Source organism: Talpa occidentalis, unplaced genomic scaffold (assembly GCF_014898055.3).
Source record: "Talpa occidentalis isolate TD23 unplaced genomic scaffold, MPIMG_talOcc4v2.1 talOcc4.3, whole genome shotgun sequence".
Lineage (NCBI taxonomy): Eukaryota > Metazoa > Chordata > Mammalia > Eulipotyphla > Talpidae > Talpa > Talpa occidentalis.
The window spans coordinates 55443600-55466414 of NW_023603184.1; positions in this window are offsets into that span (position 1 = coordinate 55443600).

Consider the following 22815-nt stretch of genomic DNA (forward strand, 5'->3'; position numbering starts at 1 on the left):
TTCAATAGCAGTGGTGAGTTACCATCCTTGCCATGTTCCAATCCCAGGGGGAGTCTTTTGGCATAAGTCCAATCTTAACAATAAGATTTTTGTAGATGTTCTTTACTAAACTAGGAAGTTTACCCTACTCCAGATTTTGGGGGAATTTTAAAAAATTATTAATGGGTATTGGATATTGACTAATACTTTTTCTGCATCAATTGATATATAACTATGTGATTTTTCTTGTTTAGTCTGTTAATATAGTAGTATACAGTGATTTGTTTTCAAACATTGAACCAACCTTGCAGTTCTGAAATAAACCTCACTTGGTTATGATATAAAATTCTTTTCATTTACTGCTAATTCTATAGTTAATATTGTGTTAAGAATTTTGGCACCTATGCTTATCAATGATATTGGACTGAAGTTTCCTTTCTTTGTACTCTCTTATTTTGGCATTAAGGTGATACTGGCTTCATGAAATTAGTTTGAAACTCTTTCCCCCTCTTCTATTTTCTGGACAAGTTTATATAGAGTTGGTGTTAATTTTTTGAATGTTTGATAGAATTCTCCAGTGAGACAATCTGAACCTGGAGATTTATATTTTGGGGGGAATTTTCAACTTACAATTTCAATTTTTTCAAGAGTTGCAGAATTTTTCATAGCATCTCTTTTATATTGAGTGAGTCATGGTCGTTTGTGCTTTTTGAGGGCATGGTCCATCTCATCTAAGTTGTGTGTTTGTAGAACTGTTCATAGTACTCCCCTAATTATCATTTTGATAGTTGTAGGTTCTAGACTCTGTGGTGATAGCCCCTCATACATTCCTGACTTTGGTAATTTTTCTTTTGTCCTTTGTCTGTCTTGATAGAGGTTTGTCAATTTTATTGATCTTTTCAAAGAACTGGCTTTTTGTTTCATTGATTTCCTCTATTGTTTTCTGCTTCACTGACTTCTGCTCTTATCTTTGGTTTTTCCTTTTCCTGTTTGTGTTTTCTCTAGTTTCTTAAGGTGGAAGCTTAGCCTATTGATTTGAATCTTGTTTCTAATCTAATGCAGGCATTTCAAGCTAAAGATCTCACAATATACTGGTACATAATGTGAAATGTAGAGAAATATAGATAATTTTTCTCCTTTTAAGTACATTTACCCTTCCCTATTTATAATATAATTATTAAGTATTTCCTCTATAGACATTGGAAATCATATTAGACCTTGATATAAAATTCTATCTTTATAAAATATAATTTAGAAAATTCAGGAGAAGGCAATTTTATTTATTTATTTATTCATTTATACAGACACTCGGTATAGTCAGAAGCGTGGGAGGGTGAGAGAATTCATCAGAGCCAGAGTGGGGAACAGAACAGGCAGACTGACGAAATACACTGCTGAGGGGAGCAGCAGGCGGCAGGAGAAGTCTGAGCGCCATGTGGGAGCCTCGTCCAGTGGTCGGGGATTGAACTGGCATGGGCAGAGGCTTCGGGCAGCTTCACGACCAAGTGCTCAATCGCTGCGTCACCGGGGAGGCCCGAAGGCAATTTTATTTAACCACATTTTCACTTTTTTGTTGTGTTTCTTCTTTTCTTAAGATTCCTTTTTTATCTTATTTTTTCTGTTTCAAGAGCTTTCTTGAACTTCTTTAGGATAAGTCTGTTGGCCCAAATTCTCTTGATTTTCCTTCATTTGAAAATTCTCATGAGGGAACCTCCTTGTGTTTCTAATTACCCTTGGGGGGGGTAGGAGAACTCAACCAGCAGGCTATTCTGCTGGCCCAAATCAGGCAGAACCCCTCTCTCCACCATCCTTTCTATTACCAGTCACAGGCATCCTGGAGATGGGCGTGACTCACATATGCTTCCAGAATACTGAGGACACCTTTAACTGTTGTGTACTTCTCTCCCATGCCAATTATTTTGACTTCTATGGAATTTCCCTTTTTTGATAGCCCAAGGCTGTAATAATCACTGTTTATGTTGTCTATACCTTTCCCTATACCTATGTGTGTATTGTGTATCTACCTCACTATTTACTCACCTCTGTGCTGATGACTTGGGGAGCCAATCTGAAATACTTGCCACAGTGGCTATTTTATTTCTTTTTACTATGTCACACCCAGCAAGGTCTGTTGTTGAGTCAACTCAGTCATGAACTGAGCTGGCTAGCTGGCAACCCAGTGCCCACATGCAAAAGAATGAAACTTTGGATGAAGTCATGGGAATTGTGGATGGATTAATAATAATCATCACCGTGTAAGGGAAAAAGATTTATTTACAGAAGTAAAAAATGAGGATTAATCTAAAAGAGACTGGGTAGAGAAGGACCCAAGCCAACTACTTTTTCAATCTGCATGGGGTTTGGTCTTCATAAAGTATTGAGACAGGCAGCATTGCCTATGAAAGGAGGAGTTACACTGAGAGAAGTGCAGGGAAGAAATAAAGAAACCATTTTCCCAGGGAATCAATTTTTGGCAGACATATGTTAATTTCCCAACAGGACAACTTGTGTATTTTAAACCTGTTCTTTTTGGTAGGCAATTTTCATGTGAGGAAGGCAAGAATTCAGGAGACAATTTTTTTTTTCTTTTTTATCATTAAGAAATATCTTTTAGTCAGATGTCTGCAGTTCACTCCAGAGTAGGGGTTTGGGGAGGTTTCAAGCTTTCATGTGGAGACACTTGCTGAGAGATGACCACAGGGCCTATTGCCGGGCTCCTCACAACAGCTTTCCATCTGCTAATATTGCTTCTGTTTTTCCTTTGCCCCAAAACTTGTTGATGCTCCTTGTTTTCTTTCACAGCATTTACTAAGTGTGGGAGGAATAATGTTGCTGGGAACTGAGTTTGAAGGTGCATAATTGATAATGGCATGTATGAAGTCATTTGGCTTTGTGGGTGTGGCCTATGGGATCCACCAAAACCTCCAAATGATAAAATCAGTGAGACTTTTATCATGTTCTAGACAGTTAAATTTTCTGTTTTTTTTTTTTCTCAAATCCAAGTCTAAATGCAAAAGAACAAAAATTCAGGATTCAAGTAAGTAAATGAAAGATTAGCTCTTGTTTGAACTACTGGCTGATTTGACTATTTAGCCCATCTCAGTGGAATGTCAAAGGCTTTTCAAGAAGAAGAAATGAAGATTGTCTAAATTTGTAGAAGACCTTAGCATAAGTTTGTTAAGCAATTATGTTCATCAATCAAGTGCTATAACTGGCACAGCTGAGAGGAGGAGGAAATAGGGTGGAGTGGTTGTTTTCATTGCATGGTGCTGGGCTTGAAGACGTAGGACCTGGGAGTGAAGTTTCCTTTTTCTCCCTGAGTGATCTGGGGTGATTTTTATGCCATCTCCAGATTGTGTAGTCCGCAAACCTAAAGTACTAGAAGACTTAAACTTCATCACAATTCCTCATAGATTCCTGCGAACAGCTGAATCAAGTGTAGACCCTAAAAGAATTACTGAGAGTCCAGAAATAGACCCATGCAAATGGCAAACTAATCTTCAGGCACAAAGAACACAAAATAAAGAAAGGACAGTCTCTTTATATGTGCTGTTGGGAAATCCAGATATCCACATGCAAAAGAATGAAACTTGATCCTTCTACATCACAAAATAAATTCGAAATGGATTGGATTGAAAAGGAAGGCCTGTAACTGTAAAAGTCCTAGAAGAAAACACAGGGAAAAGGTTCCTTGACATTGGTCTTCACCATGATTTTTTTTGGATAAGACATCAATAGCAAAAATAGACAAGTGGGAGTATGTCAAACTAAAAGCTTCTGTGGGACACTGCGGAGGGGAGCAGCGGGTACGGCAGGAGTGTTCTGCTGCGCCATGTGGGCAACTCCCTGGCAGGTCAGGAATAGAACCTGCACTCCAGAGGTGTGCAGGCGCTGCGCTCACAGTGCTTCACAGCGCTGTGCTCAACCCGCTGCGCCACTGGGGAGGCCCACTAATTTTTTTTTTTATATGTGCGATTCTTACTGGTGTAAGGTGGTATCTCATTGTGGTTTTGATCCGCAACATGGCAGAATAGAAAGGCTGGCATCACCCTCTCCCTTAAAAACAGCTATAAAAAAGATTAATATGTGTGCATAGGAAAATCCAAATGCTTCATCCCAGCTGTACAGCCCCAGGAGTTTTTCAAGGAATTCAAGAACTAAGGTTGGTGGCTTCTGAGTGGGAAGAATAGGGGTAAGCAGGGAACTTGTCTGGGCTGGATGTTGACTTCCCAAGCCAAGGTGGGGGAAGTCCAGAACACAGAAATTCCCTGGAGGAATTTTGCTGACATAAGAGTGGGTCCAAACACAACCCAAGGGCAGTGGGAACTCTCCTGGCTCTGACCTGGGAAACTGGGAACACACACAATTAGGATAGCCTGGGCTCCCTTGGGTGTTCCCTCTTGGAAGAGATCGAAGAAAGGCCAGGCTGGGCCCACCTGGACTCCCTAAAAAGCCCAGAAAGAAGGACTTTAGAGTTAACTGATGAATTCTCTGCAACAGAAACAAAGGACAGGTATATCCTAGTCCTGCAGAAGTAGTAACTAAGGCAAGGGTGGGACAGCAATGGCCATTGCTGGAGGCCGTAGTGTAGATTGGCACATGTATGCCCACTACACACACACATTGACACCTTTGAGCCAAGTGCAAATTAATCCTGGAGAGTGAGCCTGGTGGTCCAGACCTTGTCCTTCCCACTGGGAGACCCAAGCTCTATAGAAGGAACAGAGAGATGGGGTGGGAAGTGGAGACAATCTAAGCACAGACTACAGCTTGCTGTGGAAAACAAAGAGAGGTAGAGGTGACTAATGAATGTTACTTCTCATATAGAGATGGAGTATTAGAGTACCAGTCCCCTCTCCCACCTTCACCTCACACCAAGGTAAAAACAAAGCTAAATCCCAGCACCCTCACCACAAACACATGCATAAATAGCTATAAATAAAGCAATAAACATGCCTAAGAATCAAGGAAAAACTCAACACAAGATGGAAAATCAGAAAGCAGAAGTCCTGAAATAAATATAAAGGAGACATGAATAGATCAATGGATAACGACTTCAAAACACTTCAAAACAATAATACTAAAAATGTTAAATGAGATACTGGGAGGTCAGTCAAAGGCAGATAGGCAGGAGCAAGGAACAAAAAGAGTTCTTCATCAAAGAGGTTGAATATATAAAAAGATCACAAAAAGAGATTCTCAATGAAGTGCAGATGAATTTAGTAAATGATTTAAATAGAATTAATCAGGTAGAAGAGAGAATTTCAGCTGTAGAAGACTCAAATGAACAAATTCGTAGTTGGAAGAAGAGAGTCAAGACAAAGGAAAGGTGAGGAAACTCTATGAGAAATATCAGACTCAATTAAAAGAGGAAACCTAAGAATGATTGGCCTTTCAGAAGAAAATCAATAGGAACAGAAGTCTTATTATGAAGAAATAATTAAGAACTTCCCAAACTTACAGAATGTATTAAACATGGATGTCCAGAAAACAGAGAGAACACCTAAGCTCTTTCTTAAAAATATAATTTATTTATATATATTTTACATCATTGTTCATTTTTGTATAATGTTTGCTTTCTCCTTTCAGGTGTGTCCCCATGGAACTCCTGCCACCAATTCATGCATGCACCATCCCCATAGTCCCTTGTCCTCTTCTCTCTCCTATTTTGATCCTTCTTCTTCCCTTTCCCCTGCAGAATGTCTCTGGTTTATAGTTGCCTGTTAATTTTTAAAAATTGTTGTTATTATTTCCCCCTGATTTCTTATTTGGTTCCCCTATATTTCTCCTATAAATGAAACCATCTGATACTTTTCCTTTTCCTTCTGGCTTATTTCACTGAGCATAATCCCTTCCAGCTCCATCCATGTTGCTGTGAATGGCATGAGTTTGTTGTTTTTGATAGCTGAATGGTATTCCATGGTGTATATATACCACATCTTCTTGATCCAGTCAGGTATTTTTGGAGATTTGGGTTGTTTCCAAGTCTTACCTATTATAAATCGTGCTGCAGTAAACATAAGTGTGCAGATATCCTTTTGAATTAATGTTTTTGTGTCTTTTGGGTAGATTCCTAAGAGTGGAATTGCTGGGTCATATAGGTAGCTCCATTTTTAATAGTTTGAGGAATCTCCACACAGCTTTCTATAGTAGCTGGACCAGTTTGCATTCCCACCAGCAGCATAGGCGATTTCGTTTTTCAACACATCCTTGCCAACATTTGTTGTTGCTAGTTTTTTTTTTTTTAAAGATTTATTTATTTATACAAGAACTGGGGTACAGGCCAGAGGCTTAGGAGGGTGAGAGAATTCACCAGGGACAGAGCAGGGAACAGAACAGGCAGACTGATGAAATACACTGCGGAGGGGAGCAGCGGGTGCGGCAGGAGAGCTCTGCTGCGCCATGTGGGCAACTCCCCGGCAGGTCAGGAATAGAACCTGCACTCCAGAGGTGTGCAGGCGCTGCGCTCACAGTGCTTCACAGCGCTGTGCTCAACCCGCTGTGCCACTGGGGAGGCTCGCTAATTTTTTTTTTATATGTGCGATTCTTACTGGTGTAAGGTGGTATCTCATTGTGGTTTTGATTTGCATTTCCCTGATTATAAGTGATGTTGAACATTTTTTCATATGCTGGTTGGCCATTTGCATTTCCTCTTTGAGCTCTCCTGCCCATTTTTTGACTAGATTAATTACTTTGTTTTTGTTGAGCCCTGTGAGTTCTTTGTATATCTTTGTGATCAGTCCCTTATCAGTTGAATGAAGTGCAAAGATTTTTTTCCCAAATAGTGGGGTGTCTCTCTCTTTTGGTTAATGTCTCTTTTGCTATGCAGAAGCTTTTCAGTCTGATGTAATCCCAGCTGTTTATCTTTTCCTTCACTTTCTTTGCTTTGGGGGATGTGTCTTTAAAGATGTTACTGAGATGTTTGTCATGGAGTGTTTTGCCTATATTTTCTTCTATATATTTCATGTTTTCAGGTCTATGTTCAATTCCTTTATCCATATTGAGCTGATTTTTGTTCATGGTGAGAAGTGGTGATCTAGTTTTATCTTTTAGCATGTGGTGGTCCAGTTTTCGCAGCACCATTTATTGAATAAACTGTCCTTGTTTCATTGCATATTTTTTTGCTAATTTCTTAAATGCAAAAAGACTTGCATCCAAAAATCAAAGATAAAGAAAAACTTTTGCAGGAAGCAAGGGAAAACAAACTTATAAGGGCTCCCAAATTAGGATTTCCCTGGATTTCAGCCCAGACACTCTCCAGATAAGAAGAGAGTGGAAGGAAATATTTACAATCCTAAAAGACAACAACTGTCAGCCAAGAATTCCTTATCCTACAAAATTATCATTTAAATATCAAGGGACGATAAAGGTTTTCTCAGGACAAACAGAAGTTAATGAAGCATGCCACCACCAGAGCTGCTTTTCAAGTAATATTAATAGGTATTCTTTTATAAGAAAGTAAAAACTGAAGCACAAACTTCTCAGCAAAATGACAACAGCAATATAAGACAATAGCAATGCAAGAGCATTGCTAACACTAACACTAAGGTAGAGGAAGAAGTGGGTAGAACTAGTGTAGGTAAATGTCAGAGAGCAGACACCAGCTCATAAAAGATCTAACAACATAGAAATTCACGTAAACCCCCCATGGTATAACCACTAACCAAAAATCCAAAATAGATTCCCACAGACAAACAAGCAAAGAAATCAGTAAAAATACTAAGGGAAGTCATCTGGAGAAAGTAGAGATAAATAAAGGGAAAAAGAAACAACAGAAAAATAACACAATCAAAAATCAAAACCAAAATGACTGATAATAAACAGTTCATACCAATAATCACCCTAAATGTTAATGGTCTTAACTCACCATAAAAAGACATGGGCTAGGGCCTCCCTGGTGGTGCAGTGGGTTGAGCGCTCCGCTGTGAAGCTGTCCGCAGCCTCTGCAGCACAGGTTTGATCCCCGCCAGCTGGGAAGCTACCCACATGGCGCACAGACCTCTCCTGCCTTGCCTGCTGCTCCCCTCAGCAGTGTTTTTGGTCCATCTGCTTGTTCTGCTCCCCACTCTGTTTCTGGTGAATCCTCTCACCCTCCCAAGCCTCTGGCCTGTACTCAAGTTCTTATATAAATAATAAAAAAAAAAATCTTAAAAAAAAAAAGACAAAAGCTAACAATGTGGGTGAAAAAAATTCCATCCACCAATACTTTGTTTACAAGAGACATAGTTAAAACTGGGAGACAAAACCAAACTCAAACAATAAGCCGGAATAAAGTCAGACATGTTAGTAACTCAAAGAGCAAATCAGGAACTGATATTCTCATATCCGATAATCTAGACTTTCAAAAATAAAAGGCAATCAGGGACAAAGAAGGACACTATACAATGAGGTAAGGAATAATTCACCAAGAATATACAACTGTTGTTAGTATTTATGCTCCTAAGAAAAGGTTTATCTACACCTATGTACATAGCAAAACTGTTCACAATTGCCAATACTATGTTATTAGTATTTATGCAACAATAATTATTGCAGATTTCAACACACCACTGACACGATAGGATAGATTATCCAGACAGAAAATTAAAAAAGAAGTATAGGCCTTAAATAAAGTAATAGATCAGATGGATTTACTGGAAATTTATAGTTTTGCATTCTAAAAGCAATGAATATACTGCATTTGGAACATTTTAAAAAATAGATCATATACTAGGACATGAAACAAGTCTCTGAAAATAGAAATTACATCAAGCATGTTCATAGATCACAATGCTACAAAGTTAGAAATCAACCATAAAGGAATCCTGGAACAACCCAAAATATGTGGACACTAAACAAAATGTTTCTGAACAAATCTTGGGTCGGTGAAAGAATCAAAGAAGAGATTAAAACAAAAAATCTAGAGACTAATGAAATCAGTGAAACAAGCTACTAGATCCCTTGGGATGCTTTAAAAGCTATGCTACATGGGAAGTTTATAGCAATACAGGCCCATATTAAAAAAAAATAAGAAAGATCTCAATTTAACATTCTAACTCTGATTGAAGAAACTTAAAAAAGAGCAACAAAAGCACCCAAAAACCAGAAGTCAAAAATAATAAAGATTAGAGAGGAAATTGATGAAATAGAAAATAAAAATATAGTCCAAAAGGTCAGTGAAAGAGTTGGTTTTTGAAAAAATAAACAAGATCAACAAATCATTAGCTATGCTTAAGAAGAAAAGAAGAGAAATCCAAATCAATATATACAACAGATATCGCAGAAATACATAGGATCATAAGAACCTTCTATAAAAGTCTCTATAAACAAATTGCACAACTTAGAAGAAATGGATAAATGCTTAGATTTACATAACCTTCCAAGATTGAACTAGGTGAAATAGACAACTTAAATGGTCCAATCACAAGTGTTGAAATTGAAAGAGTAATAAAGTATCCTCAAGAACAAAAACCAAAGGCCAGATGGTTTCTCAGTGAATTCTACCAGACCTATAAAGAAGATCTAACACTTATCCTACTCACACTTTTCAAAAAAATCAGAGGGAGAAAAACTCCCCAACACATTGTATGAGACAACATTACCCTGATCCCAAAACCAAAGATAGTATTAAAGAAAATTATAGACCAATATCTCTGACAAACATAGCTGCAGAATTTCTCAACAAAATCCCACCAAACTGAATACAACAACATATCAAGAGAATTATCCACCATGATCAAGTAGGCTTCATTCCAGGGATGTAAGACTCCATCCCAGGAAAATATGCAAATCAAACGATGTCATCTATCAGATCACCAAAAAGGAAGGTAAAATCACATACACACAAAAAATAAATTCAAAATGGAATAAAGATTTAAACATAAGAACCGAAACCAAGTAAGTACTTGAAAGGAAATATAGGGGACATACTACGGGACATCTACCCCAGGGAGATGTATTTGAGGACTGAACCCCAACAGAAAGGGAAACAAAAGCAAAAATGAACAAGTGACACCAGAAAAAAAAAAAAACAATTTATAGAATGGGAAAAAATGTTTGTATATCATACATCTGAGAAGGGTCTAATCTCCAAAATTTATAAAATAATTACACAATCCAACAACAAATAAACAAATGACACAATTAAAAATGGGCAAAGGACCTTATGAGACACTTCTCTAAAGAAGATGTTCAGATGGCCTTCAGACATGCAAAAAATGTTCAAATCACTTATTATACAGAAATGCAGATTAAAACCACACTGAGATATCACTTCACCCCTGTGAGAATGGCCCACATAAAAAAGAATAGAACTAATAAATGTTAGTGAAGATGGGGTACAAAAAGAATTCTCATCCATTGTTGGTGGGAATGCAAGCTGTTTCAACCCTTGTGGAAAATGGTATGGTGATTTCTCAAGAAAATAAAAATGGAAATTCTGTATAGCCAGCAATATTTTTTTTTGTGTTATCAAAATAACATGAAAATTATAATAAAAGGTTTATCTACGCCTATGTACATAGCAAAACTGTTCACAATTGCCAAGTTATGGAACCAACTCAAGTGCTCTCCAAATGAATGGAAAGAGAAACTGTGGAGCTCATGTTCAGTGGAATATTACACATCTGTGATGAAAGAGGAACCATGGCACTTGGGAAAAATGGATGGCACTTGAGGTGATCATGAGTATAGTCAGTCAAAAAGTGAAAGATTTTGGATGGTTTCACTCATCTGCAGAATATAAATACCCAAAAAAACAATTCTATGCAAACAATAGAAGGAATAAAACTGCAACTTGGCCAAAAGCAGATAATGGCTACCAGAGAGAACAGGGGAAAGGGTGGAGGGAATGGGGGAATGAGACAGTTGGGGAAGGGGTATGGGTGGTTTTGGGGAGAGGAAAAAAATTACTGAGAGCAAAATAATTTTCATCTTGGAGTTATTTGTTGAAAAACAGAATAGAAATATATGTACCTATTTAGCAATGCACATTTTAGTTTTTAGTAGCAGAACTCTTAAAAAATTAGTTTCTGTATAGTAAAGAAAACCACCAAAAGGTCACCCAGCAATACTGCTATTAGGTATTTATCAGAATAACCTGAAAAACTTAATACGAAAAAGATCTGTCTACACCTATGTGCATAGCAGCACTGTTTACAATTACAATCATGAAACCAACCCAACTGCCCTTCAGCAGATGAATGGATAGAGAAACTGGAGCATATAGTCAATGGAACAGCACACAGCAGTGGAGAAGGATGAAATGGTGGCATTCGGGACAAGATGGATGGACCTTGAGGTGATAGGTTGAATGAAATTAGTCGAAAAGTGAAAAGACAGATTTTGGATGTTTTCATTCATCTGCAGAATATAAATACCCCCCCCCATTACATGTAAACAATAGGTGAAATAAAAATTTGAACTTGGCAAAAAAGAAGGTAATGGTTACCAGAGGGATTAGGGGCAATTGTGGAGGGACTGAGGGAGGGAGATACATGGAGTATAGGTATGGGTGGTTGGGTGGAGGCTAAAATAATTAAAAAAAAAAAAAAAAAAAAACAACGAAAAGGCAATCTACAGAATGGGAGAAAATATTTACAAACTGTCTGATAAGAGGTTAATAAGTAAACCCAGTAGCAGACCCCCCCCCATCCAAATAATATAATTTAAAATGGACAAAGGACTGGTAATAGGAATTTTCCAACAATGACAAATGACTAGTAGGTACGTGAAAAGATGTTCAACATCACTAATGATAAAGGAAATACAAATCAAAACCACAATGAAATATCACTTCACAGGTGCTAGATGGCTATTATCAAAAAGACAGGAGATAACAAATGTTGATAAGGATGTGGAGAAAAGGGAACTCTTGGGCACTGTAGGTGGAAATGTTAATTGGGACAGACACCACAGAAAACAGTATGGAAGTTGCACAAAAAAATAAAAATAGATCTACCATATGATTCAACAATCCTGCTTCTGGGTATATATCCAAAAGAAATGCAAATAAAGTCAGTCTCTGAAAGGGATAGCTGCATCCCCACATCTATTGCAACATTATTCACAATAACCAATAAGTAGAGACAACCCAAGTGTGCTTTGAAAGATGAATGGATACATTATATATATGTGTGTGTGTGTGTGCACATGGCTATTATCATATATATGTGTGTATATAAATGGCTATATACATACACACATGCATATATACACACATATATCTTATTTTCTTCATTATATATGTGTGTATAATTGATTATTATTTGGCCCTAAAAAGAATATCTTGCCTTTTCTGACAATATGGTTGGAGATGGAGTACATTCTGTTAAGTAAAATAAGCCAGGCAGAGAAAGACAAACAATATGTGAACTTATTTATATTTGGAATATTAAAAAAAACAAAAAATGGGCATGGGAGAAATGAGAGATATTGGTCAAAGGATACAAGATTTCAGTTATAAGATGAATAAATTCTGATGATCTAATATACAGCATGGTCATTATACTTAACAATGCTATATTCACTAAGAGAGTAGAACTTAAGCATTGTCACCCCACCCCCCCCAGAACAAAGGTAGTTGTGAGGTGATGGGCACATTAATTAATTTGATTGTGGAAATATTTCACAATGTATATTTACATTGAATCTTCACTTGCATGCTTTAGGTTGTATGAAATTTTACTTGAGATTATACCTTAGTACAGGTGGAAAAAATAAAGAACAAAGACTTATGAGATTAGAAAGAAAAAGAGATATAATCACAGGTATGTTAGACATTAAATAGTCTCATGTAAGACATTAAACCAGAAATTATTATATGCAATTATAAGGAAACACTTTTGAAAATGCAGAGTATTTTTTGGTGACTTTCTAACAAAGCATAAATTAGTAAAGTTAATCCAAGAATGAATAGATAATAACATGGTGTAATTTTTGTGATAGAGGTCGGGAATGACATTAAAGACTTACTTACTGTATGTTGGAATCATTTGGGGAGCTTTAAAAATACCTGATGCTGAAAATTATTCAGTTGCTGTGGAAAACAACTTGTGATTATTTAACAAGTTAAACATAGAATTACATAAGACCCAGCAATTCCATTCTTAGGAATAGATCTAAAAGAATAGAAATCAGATGTTCCAGCAAGAGCTTGCACACCCATGTTCGTTACAGCACTATTCATAAAAGCCAAGAGGTGGAAACAACCTAAATGTCTATCAGTAGATGAATGGATAAACAAAATGTGATAGATGGTACAATGGAATATTACTTAGTCATAAAAAGGAATGAGGAATTGATAGCTGCTCTGACATGGGTGAACCTTGAAAACATGTCAAGTGAAAGGATGCAGACACAAAAGGCCACTCAGAAGTCTATTTACATGAAATGGCCAGGACAGGTAAATCTATAGGCAGAGACAGTAGGTTTTTGTAGCCAGCTACTAGGGGTGAGGAATATTCTGAGCATGACTGCTAATGAGAACAGGATTTCCTTTTGGGGTGAGGAAAAGTTCTGGAACTAAATAGAGGTAGTGGGTTCACAACATTGTGAGTGTATTAACTGCACTGATTGTATACTTTGAAATAGTTTTTTAAAAAATCCTGATTTCCCACCCCCAAACAACTGAAATCTAAATCTCTGGATGTGGGGGCCCAGACACTGGTATTCAAAGGTCCCCAAATAACAGTGTATGGCCAAAGTGTAGATTGTTGGGGGAGCTGGAGTATAGTTGCAGCATGTAAATTTCTCGGGGTCAATAATATTTTGTATTGTTCTGGGGCCAGATAAGACACATAACAATTAAAAGATCAATATTTATAACATATAGAGAGCTCCTGCAAAGAAAATACAAACACCTAAATATGTCAAAGTATGCAAATACTATTTGAGTTGGGCAAGCATAGGAGGACAAGCCTTTAAAAACTGAAACAGGGCCTCCCCGGTGGCGCAGCGGTTGAGCACTGGGCTGCGAAGCTGCCCGCAGCCTCTGCAGTGCTGGTTCCATCCCCGGCCGCTGGCGAGGGTCCCACATGGCACAACAGACCTTCCTGCCGTGCCCGCTGCTCCCCTCAGCAGTGTATTTCGTCAGTCTGCCTGTTCTGTTCCCCACTCTGGCTCTGGTGAATTCTCTCACCCTCCCGTGCTTCTGACTGTACCCAGTGCTTGTATGAATAAATAAATAAATCTTTAAAAAAAACAAAAAACAAAACTAAAACAAAGAGGTTCAACTTCACTAGTGAAAATAAGAGTGAAAGTAATGGTGACTCGCTACTTTTCAGTCATCAGATGGGCAATAGTTAATAGGGACGCAACGGCCCATGCAAAGACGTGGCGGGCGAGAAGGACATTCCTTTATGTTGTTCGTGGGAGTGTGACTTATCATTGCGGTTTTACTCATTTCGTTTAGAAAATGAGTATGACAACACCTATTGGAAATTCCATCTCTGGGCCCCACCCTGTAGAAATACTGAGGATTGTTTAGAGTGGCAACAAAAGACAGCCCGGAAATAGCTGTATGCCCTCGAAGGGGCAGTGGCTGAATAGTCAAAGCACACTCGTGCTGTGGGATTTTATGCAGCCATTAAAGGAATTGAGCTAGACAGCTGTCTGTGCACCTGGAGGAGCTCCATGTTGTGTGCACTGCCAAGGTCAAGGTGTTTTTTGTTTTTTTTTTTTAACTCAAACCGTAGAGAGTGAAAGAGTTCCTGGGCATGGCCTAGTCTTCTTTGTCTTTGTCCCCTTCTTCTCCCTCATTTTGCTGTGCCTTTAGCGACACTTGTGACTCCTAGAACAGACCTTGTTCATGCTGTTCCAGTTGTCTAGAAAGAAGTCCCCACCTTGCTAATTCCTACTTATGGCTTGTGCGAAGGCAATGTCTCCTCCGGGAAGCCTGCCCTAGCCCCACTTCATCTGCTGTGTCTCCTCCTCACATGTTGCTGCTCATCCTATGGCCTCTGGGTTGAGAAGTCCTTGTGGGAGGGGAACTGTGTTTTGCTCACCCTGGCATACTCCATGCCTTGCACCAGGCCTGGCCAGGGGCGGGGAGAGAGAGGAGATGAGATGGAACTAAGGGGGTATCTGGCCTTTGCCTTTAGGGGTTGGGCTGATCATTGGGGATTAGCTCAAAGGGATGGGCCTGATGTTATGTTCTTTGTTACTAAATTATTTTGAATGGACTATTATGCATTTCCCAGCTCTTTAAAGGCGGTGAGGGTGACCAGATACCCAGCGTGTGCCTGGGTTCTCCTGGCCTTGGCACTGAAAGTCCTGCACTCAGAGCAAACTTGAATATTGATCACCTTAAGGTGGCCTGAGTCACCTGGTGGTTGGGGGCCTCTTGTGTTCCTCCCCCAGAGGCAGCTTGCTGTGTGAAGCCTGGGGTCATCCGGAAGGAACTTTTAAAGGGAGCACTCCTGGTTACTGCTTGGCTAGCTCTGGTCTGATTTCTACCACTTTTAATGAGTCATCTTAAGCAGCTTATTTAATTCCATGAGTCTCAGTTTCCTAATACACTAAATGGGCACAAAAATCCCAAATCAGGTTGATGAGAATTTTCAGTGTGATAATATAAATAAAGTCACTGGGCACTGGGGCCAGGTGGTCAGAGGGAGAGTTTCTACCTCCAGTGAGTGCACAGTGGGGGCCAGGCACTGCGGTTTAACCCTTAACAACTACAGAGATTGGAGCTGATGTGATTCCCACTTGACTGACAGGAAGACAGGCTTATTGAGGCTAAGGGCTCTGCCCAGGGTTACAGACATGTGGGTGGCTGGACTGAGCAGTAGTTAGATCCCCAGGGGCCACGCAGCTCTGGGTGCTGGTGGGGCATGCTGATGTGACTTGGTCTTGTGTCTGGTCACTGTATTGTGGGCCAGGCCTCCCCATAATTATTGGACTATCCTCCTGGGGAGCCCCAGCTCCATCCTCTGGCCTAGGGCAGTGGAATCAATGTGTAAAGCCAGCAGCCCCTTTGGGCCAGTCCATGTGGCCCAGGACTTCGGCAGAATTGGGAGAAATCAAGGAGCTCAGCAAGGTGATCTGAGCAGTGATTCATTCATTTACACAATCATTCCAGCGTGCGTTAGTTCATTGCCATTTTGCAAACTGCAAGAAAAGGACTGCTGCACCGTGAACGCACAGGTGCTCCAAGGGAGGAAGGAGAACCCAAGACTGTCCGCCTGGGACAGTCAGTGAAGGCATCTTGGAGGAGGATGCACTTGAATTATGCCTGGAAAGACTGACTATGCTGCTGGAGTGGAGGGCAGCAGCGGGCAGCATTCCAGCAGAGGTCCATGCCAGTGCTTGTGTGCAGGAGGCCAGGGTTGGCGGGTAAACACTGCTGGGGTCAGGGAGACTTGGCAGGGGAGGAGCTATGCTGGCCTCCATGCAGACTGCAGTTTTCCTGCCGTCTGGACTTCTGTGCAGTCACTGGAGAGTTCTGAGGAACAGGGACTGCTGGCTTTGTGGGCTAGGAAGCAGCCATTGGGATTATTGGGGGACTGTATGGTTCTGGGTGATGTGAGGGCTGAGGGCAGACCCTGGTACAGTCCCAGCCTCTTCACTTATCCTGGCTCTGCATTCTGCACCCCTGTTCTTGTTGGTTCCCAGTATCCCAGTGTACAGTGTGGAAGATTTTTGATGGAATGATAGTGGCTGGATTAGGGACTCAGTGACAGGCTGAGTCCTCAGTGGGAGGAGATGGTGGGATAACAGAGGAATGAGGACTTGATTTGAATTTGGAAAGAAAGACATTTTCTCCCCCCTTTGCCCCCACCCCCTTTTTGCAGCAGGGGCAATGCCTCTAGGCAGCCCTGACAGCTCCTCATCCCGCTGTTTTGCACAATATACAATTTCTTTGCATAACAGACAGAATAATCTCATTTTCTCACTGGCTACACAGTTTAGCTTTCAATCAATTATCCCCAGATACATTAAAAAAAAGTCTCCATGTCACATCTCTGCCTGCTTGGTGCTCTGTTTTCCCTGTCAAGGAATTTGCAAATCAATTGCTTTAACAATACTTTCCCCAATTACCTTCCAGTGCCTGTGATGTCACCCTGGTTAATGTGCTCCTGATAAATAATGCATCAGGAAGTGGTGAGGCTTTCTCTCCCTCCCTGAGAAGCAATAAGGGAAACATCGCTTTCTTGTGATGACCAGCTGGGAGGCAGGTTGGTGGGGGGAAAGTGAGCCAGCTTGGTCGCCTGAGTGAGACCCTGTACCTTGGCTTCTGCGCAAGGACACCGGGTTAGTTAGGCGTCTGTCCTTACAGCCTTCGCGGGAGTCCGGAAGACATCCAGGCGCCGGCCAATGGAGATGAGGGAATATTCTGCTCTTGCTGTGGCCCACGGGGAGGGAGCACCTTTGGCTCCTTGAGAACCCCGGAGAGTGGCTGGGAAGAGAGGGCATCCTGAGCTGGCCATACTCCCAACCTATGTCCCCAGAGTCTTCATCCCCGAATGTCACCATTCCACGGTTAGGGCACTGTGGAGATGTTCCGTGCTGTGGGTTGGGCTGGGGACTCCATGGGGGCCCGTGGCGCCCAGAGGAGTTGTGGCTTTGGGGGAAAGTCCTCTGTCCTGGTTTAGACAGCACCTGAGCTGGCCTTGGCTCGAGGTGGGCTGGTGGGAGGTGCAGACCTCTGACTGGAGTTTATCCATTTCCTTCATCCTAAGCTACGTGTGGTGCACGCTCACCTGAGTGCAGGGTGGTGGTGCGCATGCCTTACAGGTATGTGTGTCAGTGTGTGCATGCGCTTGGTGTGTGTACATGTTTAGGTGTATGTGCAATCACTCCATGAGTGAGATCAGTAGGCGGTGCTACTGGACCAGACCCCAGGCACTAGACCCTGGGAAGGCCATCCTCCGGGAATACAGAATTTGCTTGCAGGGCTTTATTTATTCCTTGTACATCTATTACTCGTCTTAATAGTTATAAGTGTATTTTGATATTGCAAGTTACAATTGCAATTTCTAGAAAATCCAAGTAAATTGCAGCAGTTTGTAACAGCAGCCACAAACCAAAGTGGCTTGAGTTCCCAGGTACATGGAGAAAGGAGCTGGCCTACTAATGTCTCTGTCTCCCTCACACAGGAGACCCCAGCTGTCACCACTCGCTTAACCAAAATCCTGCGTGACATGCACACTGTGTTACTTAACTAACAAACTGTACTCTAACTCAGGAAAGCATGTCTGCAGGGCTGCAAATGTGCAAGGGAAGGAGGGAAATCAGAGAGCTTTCCAGAAAGAGAGGACTCTGCATTGAGCATGAAGAACGAGTAAGTACGTAGACGTTCCAGAGGCTCACAAGAGAGGGACACTTTCCTGGATGGACCTTGCACTGGGCAAGTGTTATCTGGAGTGCCCTGATGGAGCTGTGGGAAGTGGAGAAGTTTTTATGGTAACAGACTCATGTTCTCCCCTGTAGAGGGGCTTTCCCTGGGTGAGCACCTTTTTTTAAATTTTTAATTTTTAAAAAATGTTTATTTATTTATGCATACAAGGACTGGGATACAGGCCAGAGGTGCTGGGAGGTGAGAGGATTCACCAGAGTGGGGAAAAGAACAGGCAGATTGACTGAAGAAGGAATCAAATTTGTGATACACTTCCAATTTGTATAAATTAAAATGCAAACCCTCACAGGCAGAGCAGAGAAAGCCTCTAGAAATTTCTCCAATGTATGGGAGTAGATGCCTCTGATGGAGGTGGGGGGAGGGATAAAGGGAGAAAAGAAAGGCAAATTCCAGAGAAGCATTTTCACCTAGATGCCCTAGAAAGCAGAGATGAGTGAGGATTAACTCCAGTGCTTTATTAGGGAGCAGGGCTGGGAAGGGCAGATGGGAGGCTTGAGGAGATGGGGCTCTCTCTCCATGGGTGCATGCCTCCCACCATATGGGATCCCTGTAAGCCTGTGGGGTGGGGAAGTCACCCCTAGGACGCATCAGAGTGAGGAGGAAGGGATTAGCCAACTCTGTCTCATTTCCTGTCTCCTGGGCAGAGGTTACCCTGGGCAGTTCACACTGCCACAGCAGGAGGGGCCAGGACTACGGGGGAGTGGCCAGTTGGCATAATCAGTAGAATTGTGGAGTGGCTGGGTGTAGGGTAAATGGTTTTCAGGCTTTTCTGCCCTCCCACCATTAGGATGATGGTGGCCTGCCTGATGGGGCACCTGCAGTTGTTACATTGCTGCAAACTGTCTTGTTTCCTTCTGTGGGCCATGGGAAGGGTACTGAGGGAGTCACCAAGGGAAGAGAAGCAGGGAAGAGGCAGGAGAGAGAGAAGGGGATAGAAGCCAGAGAAGACCAGAGTGAAGACTTGCTGAGGGCCTGAAGGCCTGCCAGCCTCCTGACCCCCCGGCACCCCTGCCTGCCGTGTACCTGGTTGCCACACTACATGTAAAGCTCAATAAAAGCCTGTTAAAGCCACCAAGGGCTCCAAGACTCTCCTTTACCCGTCTGCTGGATCAGAAAACCTGCCCAGTGCTCATCCAGCCCCTACACTGGGTGTGCTGGTGGCCAAGGGAATGGGAGATTGAAGATGAGAGATAGAAAGGCCAAGAGCATCTGAGAAGCTTCTGGGAGAATGGCATGTGAAGGCGTGCAGGACTCCAGGGCTGAGGAACATGAGCCCACCTGGTGCCAGGGAACACGAATCCACACGTATCTCAGACTGGGGCACCTGAGTTTGAGTCCTCGAGCAAATGATGGAACTGCGCCGCCTTGGTTTCCATATTGACAGAGTGGAGATAATAAGAGTATTGCCGTGGACCCTTGAACAGCAGGGTTCAAAACCAGTGCCAGACAGTGAGCGAGAAACAGCTCCAGTGGCCAAACATGGCAGACAATCTGGGGAAGGTTCTGATTATTCAGGACTTCTGCTCATTTCTTTTACCACCAGGACCCCACTAAGACATGGCCACTGAACGTAAAGCAAATGGTGGAAGAGCCGCTGGTACCACAAAGAGACTTTTTTAGAGAAAGGAGAAAGCAAAAATGTCAGTCGGAAATGACAGCACATTTCCATAGAGTTACCAGGAGTGGGGCTGCCCCCTGCCTCCCCTGCCATCCTCCCGACAGCAAGACCAACCCCTCTTCCTCCCCCTCGGCCTACTCACTATGACTAGGATGAAGGCCCGTATGATGATCCACTTCCAACAGTGAATAGTAAATACAAAATAGGTATTAGATGGCTTTATTTGATTAGGGAGGCTTCTGGTCAACAGCAGGCTATTGGTAGGTTTTGGGGAAGTCAAAAGTTACATATAGATTTTTGACTCTGCAGGGGACTCAGGGCCCCTACCCTTGGTGTTGGTCAAGGGTCAACTGTATTTCATCAGAATATGTGAATACGGAATGCCAGCCTGACTGGCACTCGACGATCATATCCCTTGTCCCTTGTGGGTGCATGGCCCCTGCGGTCCCAGGACAACTGCATTTTCCAGCTCAGCTACGATGGCAACGAGTCTTGGTTTGTTGGGATCCTGCAGACACTGCCCTCATCCAGAAAATCCCCCTCCCGGGTGGAGATGCCCCTTCTTCCTAGCCAGGCACACCATTTATTTTTCGCTCCCTAGGTTCCTCTGTGTTGACACCTAATTACATGAAGCTTCTCACTCAACATTCTCTGTGTATTAAGCACTAATTATTTTGTGTGTCCTGAAAGAGAGACAACAAAACGCCACTTATTGTGTTAATTGGCATTTGTGTAACCCCTAGGAAACTTGTGAAGCACATAAGTTTTATTCCCTGTTTGTTCATTAATTCAGATATTTATCGAGGGCTTGCTCTCTGTCACTGCCATCTGGCAATTGGGGTCCAGATATAAGATTATTGCCCTGCCCGCAGATCCCTCAGATCACGGGCACCGACAGACGACACACGCTGGACTGCGCTGGGAGAGGGGCTGAGCGGAGGTGTGAATAGCTGAGAGCTGAGGAGCGCTGGGGTGCCACTGCCCTGAGGGTCGTGTGGGCTGAGCTGTGAAGCGTGGGGGGGTTCCACAAGGTGGCAAAGTGGGCCTCTGTGGGTATCTTGCTTCCATACTTGTGTTACAGGGCAGCCTCAATACAAAACCGGGTGCCTGACTGAGGGTCCCCACCCGCGCGCTTAAAGGAACTTATCAATACTCCACTGCAGGCACACGCGAAAGGTTAATAAAAGGTTTATTTACAAGGGAAGGGCAAATGAGGAAATGTACAACTCAGGGAGAAAAGTGGGAGACAAAGTTTTAAATGCGTCCTACCTGATCCACCGATCTGGAATCCCAAATGGCGCTCTGAGAGCTGGCCGCGAGCCAGGAGCCCTGAAGCCAGGAGGCGAGCGACAGAGCGAGAGAGCAAGCCAGCCCAAGCATGTGACGGTGGTGTGTGAACCCCTCCTTGCTGAGCGGGGGCCAGGCCACACTGACGGGCACCAGGGAACAAGACTGTGTCTGAGCGTCTGCGTGTCGGATGCATCGCCCTCACTATTCCTGCACGGGCCCTGGAGGGGTGTGGATGGTCATCCTGACATTTTGCAGAGCAGAGTAAAGGCAGCAAACTCTTAGACTGATAAATGCTGCTATCTTGAAGTGAACTTTGGGTAAAACCATTGGGTGAGCTTGAGAGCCTGCCCCTTGCGCCCGGGCCCCTCGGGATCACAGAAACAGCACGGACTGAGAGCGGCAAAGGGCCTGGAGAGCACCAGCTCCTCAGAATCTAGGGTGAGAGGAGTGTACACTGACCACTAGGGTCTGGTGCTGGTTCCGGAACCGTCTGTCTATCCTTGACGCTGAATGTCCTGGTATCGTTATTAACATAGGCCCATAGGTCTCATGTCCATGCAATTCCAGGGACCCTGTGGGCTAACTGCATCTGGTCCCGATTTAAAAAGCTCTGTGCACGGATTCCTAGTCATCCACAGTCAAAGCCTGGGTGCCCCCGGTTATGTGACGAGAACTTGTACTCTCAGGTAGCCTTCAGCCCTGCACTGGGAAGGCCCTGAGTTAGAAAGAACACTCTGTGAGTAGTTGGCCTTTGCTCCTGGGCTCAGCTGCTCAGGGCCTGAGGCTCCTCGGACAGCTCACTATGACTCTGGGTAGCTGTTTGCTCACCCAGTAAGTAGGGATGCAGTGGGTGGATTTAATGAGCCTTTGTCCTTGGATGGTTTGAAACAGTTCAATTCTAGATTGTGCCTCCAGGGCGCTGGGGAGCACGTTTTCCCTTGAGCATTGCTGGGGTGCTTAGGACACTCTTAGCAGACCCGGGACCTGCTGGTTTTCCCTGGTGGGTGCCTGTGTGTGAGGGGGACATTAAGGCCGTCTTTCTTTTCTTTGTTTTTTTAAAAAGACTTTATTTTTATTTATACAAGAACTGGGGTACAGGCCAGAGGCACGGGACGGTGAGAGGATTCACCAGAGATAGAGTGGGGAACAAAACAGGCAGAAGGACTGAAGACACTGCTGAGGGGAGCAGCAGGGAGACAGGAGAGGTCTGCTGCGCCATGTGGGTAGCTCCCTGGCCGGGGATCGAACTCGTGCTGCAGAGGATGCGGATAGCTTCACAGTGCTGTGCTTAACCCATTGTGCCAAGAGGGAGGCCCTAAGGCTCTCTTTCTTCGTGGGGCTCAGGTTTTTGGCAGACAATAGATAGATGACTGTGTACTTCAGGGTGTATGCTTGGGAGTATGCTCCTTATGCAAAGTGAACAACTGACTTGATCTGGGAATTCAGATTCCAAGCCCAGTGCCTTCTGGTGGAATCCAGGGCCCAACTCTAGAGATGGGACCTCTGAACCTACATTAACGGTGGTACCAGTGCATTCAACATGAAGGGTAGACAGATGGTACTAGAACTGGCATCCAGAACTCTTGTGGTCAGT